Source organism: Podarcis liolepis, assembly GCF_965112155.1.
Source record: "Podarcis liolepis genome assembly, chromosome: 9".
NCBI classification, from domain to species: Eukaryota; Metazoa; Chordata; class Lepidosauria; order Squamata; family Lacertidae; genus Podarcis; species Podarcis liolepis.
In genome coordinates this window covers 24,939,871-24,949,605 of record NC_139564.1, presented here as the reverse complement: position 1 = coordinate 24,949,605, position 9,735 = coordinate 24,939,871, and the positions used below count along the sequence as shown (strand labels likewise).

General features: G+C 43.8%; 1 long non-coding RNA gene across 1 annotated transcript; it reads left to right on the top strand.

The window, feature by feature from the left end:
• Positions 1 to 1,211: 1,211 nt before the first annotated feature.
• On the top strand, positions 1,212 to 9,406 carry LOC310686179. The gene is made up of 3 exons (XR_014515745.1): positions 1,212 to 1,397; positions 4,186 to 4,900; positions 9,320 to 9,406. It is a non-coding gene; the product is annotated as an uncharacterized lncRNA (long non-coding RNA).
• The last annotated feature ends 329 nt before the right edge of the window (positions 9,407 to 9,735 follow it).

Genomic DNA, 9,735 nt, shown 5'->3' with positions numbered 1-9,735 from the left:
TACTTAGGGCCACCCATGCTTGGTATTATGCAAGGGCTTGGTGGTTTCCAAGTGATAAGAGAAGGGTGGCATGTTACAGGGTGGAGGAGGGGAAGCGCAAGGAGATGAATAGAAGAATTGTCATCTGCGTGAACACAGAAGAGCATTTGTCCTCTAGCTGTTAAGGACACCCCCAATCAAAATTCGGATATAACAAACGAATGCTTTATCTCATCACTTAAACGCTTTCTTTGGGTCATGGCAAGGCCAAACCTCATTTGCTTTAAAAAAAGAAAAAGGAAAAAGAATCCTAGAAACATTTTTTATAGCAATTTGCTCAAATTGTTTTATTTTTCACTATCTTTTAGCCGCTGTTGGTTTAAAAGTCAGAAAGTGGCAATGAGCAGCACCATGTTAAGATCACAATAAAACCAACATCTATTCCATGATTTAAAGTAAATTCAGAGCATACAAATTAAGAATAAGCTTGTATTAATCACCAGTGAAGGCTTGGAAGAATAAATGAGTTGAGACAATAGGGAACCTTCCCATGATCCCAGCCAGAGTTTGAAATGGTCGCCGTTGTCAGTGGTAACAAAGACAATGAACACAGCCTTGGAACAAAGGGGTGGTAAGAGGAACAATCAGCTACACCACCATGATGTAGGAAAATTCACTGATCCACGATTTAAGGAAGTTGCACAAGGAAATGGAAAGCTCGCTTTGCTTTTATTATTAATATTTTGTTTTTGTTTTTGTTGTTGCTTTAATAGGAATACAGTCGTACCTCAGAAGTCAAATGGAATCCGTACTGGCAGTGGCGTAGCGTGGGGGTGCAGGTGGGGCCAGCCGCACTGGGCGCAACATCTGGGGGCGCGCTCGCACTCTCAGCTCTCTGCCCCTACCTGGCTCACTCACTCTCTCTCACTGCAGTGCTGGCTGTGCGAATCCGAGCCGAGCCGCCGGGTCGCCGCCCACTGTGGAGGGGGGGGTGCCAGGCGTGCGGTGCGGAGAGAGAGCGAGGGACTATCTGGGGGAGGGACAGTGCAGCGGCCGCCCAGCGCAGCGCTGAACGCGGGAGAGAACCACACCAGACCAGACCAGGCAGCAGCGAGAAGAAGCTGGCAGCGGCGGCAGGTTAGGGGTTAGGGGGCGCAAATTACTTGCCTTGCCCCGGGTGCTGACAACCCACGCTATGCCACTGCGTACTGGAAGTCCGTTCGACTTCCAAAACGTTTGGAAACCAAGGCACGGCTTCTGATTGGGAACCCGCAGAAACCACATCAGATATTCGGGTTCCAAAGAACATTTGCACACCAGAACACTCACTTCCGAGTTTGTGGCATTTGGGAGCCAAAACGTTCAAGTCACAAAGTGTTTGACTTCCGAGGTACGACTGCCCTCCTGGCCACTGAAAGGTAGGCCTAGGAAGATAATGAATAAGTAAATAATAATTACTCCCCGCCTCTAATTTTCCAATAATTGTATGCACTTTTAAGGGGGGGGAGGGGGGAATGTAACAGGATCCGCAACACAGTGTCGATATAAGATCACGGTGCCTTGAGCTGCATTTCAGGTTTTACAGAACTTGTTCCCTAAACTGAAAGGGAAAAGAGAATAAAAGGGAGGACAGGAAAATATATTGCTAATGGCCTGCTTACCAGTGCCAGCTCCAGGTTTCAGGAGTTGAGTGTCCCTCATTCCTGAGTAGGTCCCCCGCTTCCTCTAGGCATGAGGAGGAATTTGTTACATTCACATTTTAAAGTGAACTCCCCAAATTTGCACTTCTCAAACTAGGAGAAAATTGGTTCCGTTCACCTACCTAATTCACTCTTCTCAAAACAAGGCACTAACCAAAATGGCCCTATCCTTTAAAAACCACACTTCTTGGCATTTTGTGATGCAGTTCTCCAGCCATAAATGTGTACAAAGATACATCTATTGGGGGAAATGTGCACAGAAATGCAAATATGGGTGAAAATAGCACACAAAAATGCATTGTGTTAAGGAACATTCATTGCATGCACATATGTATATGTGTATGTGTATGTGTATGTGTATGTGTATGTGTATGTGTATGTGTATGTGTATGGCAAAATCATACATAAAGATGTACACAAAAATAGTAGTGAATTTTCTTGAGGACTTAAAAAACAAACAAACCACCAACTGGTGCCTACTTGGAGTGAACTGAATTTTAAGGCTGGGAAAATGAGAAACTGAATTTGATGAATCCATCCATCTCTACCCCAGACCTACAGATTTGCAAATGGCTTCTAATGTCTCATCAGAGAAGATGCTCCCTGTGCCAGTCCCATTAGTGTCAGCAGATACACAACTTCAGATGAAATATGGGGAAATCAAGCCCAATTTCGTTTTGTTGTTTTTTTATTTCCCTTTTCTGACTCACCGTTAACAAGGGACCTTTGAAGTTTTGGCATGGAAGGAAATAGTCCCATTAACTAAAACTGACAAAAGGAACGGGTGTGCATTCACTTGGGGGTATGACTCAACCTTCTGCCTTCCTAACAGCTGCTGCAATATGATGTGAGAAGTGGAGATGATCAGAAACATACAGATAATTGTGTTCTCCCCCCCCCCCCAAGTGAAGATTAAATACAGGAAAATATTGCAGCTGCATACAGTCTGTTCAGTTCTGAAAGAAATAACCCAGAACAAATAAGAGGCAAACAATGTGGAAATGCTAATCCAACCAGTCTTCTTGGACTTGCTCCTTTTGGTCAGATTTTCCCCCTAGACTCCATATGATAATATAAGAAGGCCCTGCTGCATCGACACATCTAGACTGAATTTACATGACAGTTTATTCTATTTTCATGGCTTTCCCCTAAAGTTCCACATAATATTTGAGCTTTCACATGATGCAAGAAGACACATCTGGAACTACAATGAAATCTATTTGTCTCTTTAATATTGCATTTACACCCCATCTTTTTCTCCAAGAGCTCAAGGAGGCACACATGGTTCTCCTCTAATTCCCACAACAACCCTTCGAGGTAGGTTAGGCTGAGAGGCAGTGACTCCACCTCCCTCTTACCTTGGAAGGTCTACCTCCCTTCCAATTTTAACCCAGAGAATTTCTAAAACCGACTTCCAGTTGGCACAAGTAGAACCTGCCACACTTGTAAGTTTCCATCTTATTTCTTACAGATGAGCAATGAGCATTAGTGGGCATGTACGTTAACGAACAGGGACACGGGTGGCGCTATGGGTTAAACCACAGAGCCTAGGACTTTGCCGATCAAAAGGTTGGCAGTTCAAATCCCTGCGGCGGGGTGAGCTCCCATTGCTCAGTCCCTGCTCCTGCCAACCTAGCATTTCGAAAGCATGTCAAAGTGCAAGTAGATAAATAGGTACCGCTCTGGTGGGAAGGTAAACGGCATTTCCGTGCACTGCTCTGGTTTGCCAGAAGCAGCTTAGTCATGCTCGTCACATGACCCGGAAGCTGTACGCTGGCTCCCTCGGCCAATAAAACAAGATGAGCGCGGCAACCCCATAGTCAGTCATGACTGGACCTAATGATCAGGGGTCCCTTTACCTTTACCTTTACGTTAATGAACAACACAGCGCCTTGGTGTCTTTTTTACACTGCGATTGAATCAGCATACGGACCGGTGTACAATGCTAAACTGTAAGGAGAGATAAAAAGGCACATATTGAAAAGCCTTAGTAAAGTCCTCACGCGGTGTTCTGGATGGGCAGAATTTTGTGCACATTCATACTCAATATCCAGTCTAACTGATAGGTGTGATTTGCCTCCCAGAATAAGCTTTTAGACAAATGGCAGCTTTCATTACTCTAAGGAGGGAGCCACTTTGAATAACAGGGAATAACTGGCTTCTCAGCTGCAGTAGTGTAGACTAGAGAAACTTCCCCCACAATTAAAGGGCTGAGCTGTCATCATTCAGAAGGAAGACGTTCCTGTAGAAACCCTTAGATTCTTGCTGTAATTTTAGCACCTTTGCTGTCAAAGCGAGATTTCCACTTAACAGCTTTTCTCCCTCTCAATGGATATAATGAATTGTTCAGCTCCGATTCTGTGAGCTAACAATTTTCCTCTTGATATTCAGCTGTGATGTGCATTTTTCTCCAGCTTTGGATGGCTTATGCAGGGGGATCTAGGTTATTATCTGGTCTACAGTTTAGGTATTTATAGATTGTGTCCATCTCTTTTTCTACTTCTAGATGGAACAGTTCTACAACTGAATATTATGTAAGTTCACTTAAAATTCTGGTTGTTGTATATGAGCAAAGCCAAAGAAACCCACATCTTTCCCTGGTGAGACTTATTGCTGCTTTCTTCTTCTGACTTTCTGCTTAATATTAGCCAATCTTTCGTGTCTCTTTTGTAACCTCATTATATACAGCTTAAAAGCTATGTTGTTAAGTGGTATATATAATCTATTGAAATAAAATAGAGCTTTAGGAAAAGTAGGGGAAAGGTAAAAGTCTTAGAAGTGTAAATACGAGTACTTTAATGCCTACAATCTAGATATGCTAAAATCTGACTCATTCAACAACTGCTGTCCACACCCAACTTATGTGATGCTTGCTGAGATTTCTCGTGCATTCTGATTCTTGGTTTTTCTTTCAGGTACTCCCAGGAATTTCCACAGCTCTCATTGGTTCTCACTGATGTCCTGAAGGCCTCATAGAGGGATTATAGGGGCGAAACCACTGTACCTGCTACACATTATAATGCACTTTATATGTGTAGCCATTTGAACAGGTGTTCTGTGCATAATATTCTCCATCTTTCCCACTAGGTGGCCTTGCAGAATCATTCAGCACCTCAGTAGCTCATCTACTGTATACCAGGCATGTCCAGCCCCCAAGAGACTGCGATCTATTCAAAGTATAAAAAAAAATTGTCATTGGAGGGAGAAGGAGCGTGCGTGGGGTGGCTGGATTGCCCAGAGTTGTTTTCAGGGGAGGATTGCATAGAGCTTTTTTTTTGCTTTCCCCCCAAAAAACTTTCTGTACACAATAAGGATCCTGAGATCTACCAGGATCAGCCAGGGATCTACTAGTAGATTGCAATCTACTGGTTGGACATTCCTGCTGTATACAATAGACCTTGACCACATAGAAACATAAGAATACCTGCTGGATGAGGCCAATGGCCCCTCTAGTAACCTCACCTCAAAAAGGATATTGTTTCCGTACACCCATGTACAGCCCACGTCTTTAACGCCTGCATGGGCTGGGTGTCGGGAGCACCTTCTCTGACCTTCCGATCACAGGAACGTAGGAACAGCAACACAGCATTCGCAACAAATTGGTCCTGGTGCAGTGGACTCACATTTGCTCATGTGAGCACCTCAAATGCAGCAGAGTAATGGAAGCAAAGCTGTGGAGGTTTCGTTGCATACCTAATTCATTTATTCTAATTAAACAAATTAAAGAACATAACTGTGGCGTTCATAATCCACTGCCACCAACCAGGTCCTCCCCGGTAAATCACTTAGTCTCAGTCAGGTTCTCAAGTTAACCAAGAAGAGTGTAATTTATTTCAGACACAAACAAACTTTAACTGCATTCCAAACGTTGTTATTCTTTACCTTCTTAGTCTTATTTTATCCTGTCTCTATCTCTTCTACCTCCCCTCACACAAGAACCAACTGCACTAACTGTCTCTCTATTTCCAACTGCCTGCCAACTGCTTTTCCAACTGCTTTCCCAACCAACCAACCCACTAAAACCAACCAACTACCCACCCACCAACAACTAGGCAGAGAAAGGTTCTCTCATAGCACTAGAACTCATGAATACCCAATGAAGTTGAATATTCGAAGATAAAAGAAAGTACTTTTTCACGCAGCACATAGTCAAACTATGGAACTTGCTCCCCCAGAGAGCCAGTGTGGTGTAGTGGTTAAGAGTGATAGACTCGTAATCTGGGGAACCAGGTTTGTGTCTCCGCTCCTCCACATGCAGCTGCTGGGTGACCTTGGGCTAGTCACACTTCTCTGAAGTCTCTCAGCCCCACTCACCTCACAGAGTGTTTGTTGTGGGGGAGGAAAGGAAAGGAGAATGTTAGCCGCTTTGAGACTCCTTCGGGTAGTAATAAAGTGGGATATCAAATCCAAACTCCTCCTCCCCCAGGTGGCAGTGATGGCCCCTGACTTGGATGGCTTCCAAAGAGGATTAGACAAACCCATGGAGGAGAAGGTAAAAGGTAAAGGTAAATGACCCCTGGACGGTTAAGTCCAGTCAAAGGCAACTATGGGGTACGGCACTCATCTCGCTTTTCAGGCCGAGGGAGCTGGCGTTTGTCCACAGACAGCTTTCCGGGTCATGTGGCCAGCATGACTAAACTGGTTCCGGCGCAACAGAACACCGTGATGGAACCAGAGCACACGGGCTATCAATGGCTACTAGCCGTAATGGCTATGCTCTGCCTCCACAGCTGGAGGCAGCAATGCTTCCAAATACCCGTTGCTGGAAACCATGGGAGGGGAGAATGCTCTTGTGCTCATCTTTCTGCTCCCTGTTTCCCACAGCCATCTTAGCAGCCACTTTGAGAACAAGATGCTGGTCTAGATGGGCCATCAGGTATTACTCTGCTTGGAGCATTGCATGATATAATGAAACTGAAATATACTTGGAGTCGAGAGTGGATTTCATGCTCTTTATTCAACTCATAGTGGTGAGGAGGAATGGAAGTTCCCCCAGGATGTCTGCTTTATATACATTGTTTACACAATGGGCCCCACGTGATTGGCTAATTCCGGGATTCTCCTGCAGGCCAATCAGGTTGTGGATTCACTTCCACCTGGAGCTGGATTGGGTGGCTCCTGCGGACCAATCATACTGCTGCATTGTTCTAGGACCAATCAGACTGCTGCATTTTGGATCCTATTGTTCTAGGACCAATCAGACTGCTGCATTTTGGATCCTATTCAACTCAGTACATAACAGAAACAAAAGAGTTAAAGATCAAAGAAAAGTAGGGAGAAGATAAAAGTCCTAGAAGTAGAAATATGATGTGCTAAATCTATATATTTAATCTAGATATGCTAAAATCTGACTCATTAATCTTCAGCAACTGCTGTCCACACCCAATTTATGTGATGCTTGCTTAGATTTCTCCTTCATTTTGGTTCTTGGCTTTTCTCCCAGGTAGTAACAGGAGTACTGTACTCCAAATATGGTTGTACCATAGATTTGTAGTACAGCATTATGATATTGGCAGTTTTATTTTCAGTTCATTTTCTAATGATCCCTAGCATGGAATTTGCCTTTTTCACAGCTGCCACACTGGATCAACATGCTCATTGAGTTACCGTATTTTTACGTGTATAATATGCCCCCCGTGTATAAGACTATTTGGGGAGACTCAAAATTAATAAAATGGAGGGAGATTGCCCACAGATGTTGAGCTTGGGGGGGTTAACGAAAATTGCTCACCCACCTGACCAACACTTCCAATCTCTCACGCGCATTGCATAGGCCTTAAATCATCTGCCCGCTCACAACCAGCAGCCTCCAGTCACCAGCCCAATTGCCAAAGCACCAGCCAATCAACAGCAGCCCTTGTCACAGCCACCAATCAACAGCACAATCATCGCTGAAAATCTCCTGCTCACAGCAGAAACCAATCCCTCATCCCCACTCTGCACTACTCATGTATAGGACGACCCCCAATTTTAGAGATTATTTTATCAGAAATTAACATAGTCTTATACACAGAAAAGTACGGTATCTACTATGACCCCAAGGTCTCTCTCCTGGTCTGTCAATTGAGCCCGCTCTTGGCTGGGGAAGGCGGGGTATAAATAAAATTACATAAATAAACAAAATAATAGATAAAATAGAAGGGGAAGAAATGGAGGCAGTGAGAGATTTTACTTTCTTGGGCTCCATGATCACTGCAGATGGTGACAGCAGTCACGAAATTAAAAGACGCCTGCTCCTTGGGAGAAAGGCGATGGCAAACCTAGACATCATCTTAAAAAGCAGAGACATCACCTTGCCAACAAAGGTCTGTATACTTAAAGCCATGGTTTTCCCTGTAGTGATGTATGGAAGTGAGAGCTGGACCATAAAGAAGGCTGATCGCCGAAGAATTGACGCTTTTGAATTATGGTGCTGGAGGAGACTCTTGAGAGTCCCATGGACTGCAAGAAGATCAAACCTGTCCATTCTTAAGGAAATCAGCCCTGAGTGCTCCCTGGAAGGACAGATCGTGAAGCTGAGGCTCCAATACTTTGGCCACCTCATGAGAAGAGAAGACTCCCTGGAAGAGACCCTGATGTTGGGGAAGATGGAGGGCACAAGGAGAAGGGGACGACAGAGGACGAGATGGTTGGACAGTGTTCTCGAAGCTACAAACATGAGTCTGACCAGGCAGTGGAAGACAGGAGTGCCTGGTGTGCTCTGGTCCATGGGGTCACGAAGAGTCGGAAACGACTAAACGACTAAACAACAACAACAATGATCCCACTACCCACTAGAAAGGTATCCTCAGCATGTGAGGATACACTAGCAACCGCCAAGGAATGGGTACCTTCTAAGGGAATAGAAGGTGAGGTGATGTTATCCTTTCTCAATACCTTCATTCTCCCTGACATCAGGGGAGCTGTCATTGTGGGAAAGATATCCAGCTATCACATCCATCACTCACTTTTCCTCTCTAACACTTCCAGTTCCGCCAGGAGCTCATTGCACTTCTGACATGCTCACAACTTCTGCCCCAAAGAGAGACATATGGCAGAGGGAGCTCGGAGTGTTTTCCTAGTAGTGTAAGACCAATGACATCCTTATTTTGATCCCCTAATTTGCCACGGATTAAAAAAACTCTAATTTCACATTATTGCAATAGGTTGCTGCTGGTTATTAAGAAACATTACCACATACATATTACAACAGACCTCTCAAGTGTTCTGAGAGGGAGCATCTAAGCTTTAAAACCAATCAAAAATCCCATCGAATTGTAGTGGTTGCTGCAATAGCCTTCTCTGGTTGCCAAGTGATATTAAAAAAAATGTTGGATTGACATCTTAACACAAATTGGTCCCTCCCTTTGATGCAGGAGCTTTTCTCTAGGCAGGATGGAAGACTGGCAGATGTTGGGGAACTATTGGGAGAAGTATTTAGGACATTATCTGCTAATCACAGTAACTTATATATTTGGATCCGGAGCCAGCTTGTGTGAAGTTCTGTTTGTGCACTCTTCTTTATAGTTATAAAAGCATCATTGTAAAGTCTACCCAGTGTCAAGTCTATGGAGATATAGAATAAAATATATTATATGTTAATTATTGGAAAATTATTATTTCTACTACTAATAAATTATTATCACTTTGTTAATTATTAGGAAAGAAGAAAGGAGGCACATTGTTTCAATTGGATCTGGAGATTGTAGAGATGTGACTGAACAGTGTTGCTCTAAGAGCAGTTGGAGGGAGGAGATTCAGTTAGACCACTTATAAACTGAGGATTTAAGGAAACGTGGAAAATCCTTGGAATGTAATGAAAGGAGTAGTCCATTTTTAAATTGCAATAAGGTCTGTGTCTTAAAGGGAAGCATTAGCTTAAAGGGTAGCATTAGCTACTGTAAGACAGCATTTTGTCCTGTTTTATATAATCTGCTTGGTTTGGTCAATTTTCTGCAGAATGCTATTAAGCTGTTGCTCTTATACATCATTGCTTATTCAGTGTGGCTTGGCCAATTCTTTCCCCACATTGTAGTTATGGGGATGATCAACAATTTTCACAGTGCTCAACAACCAG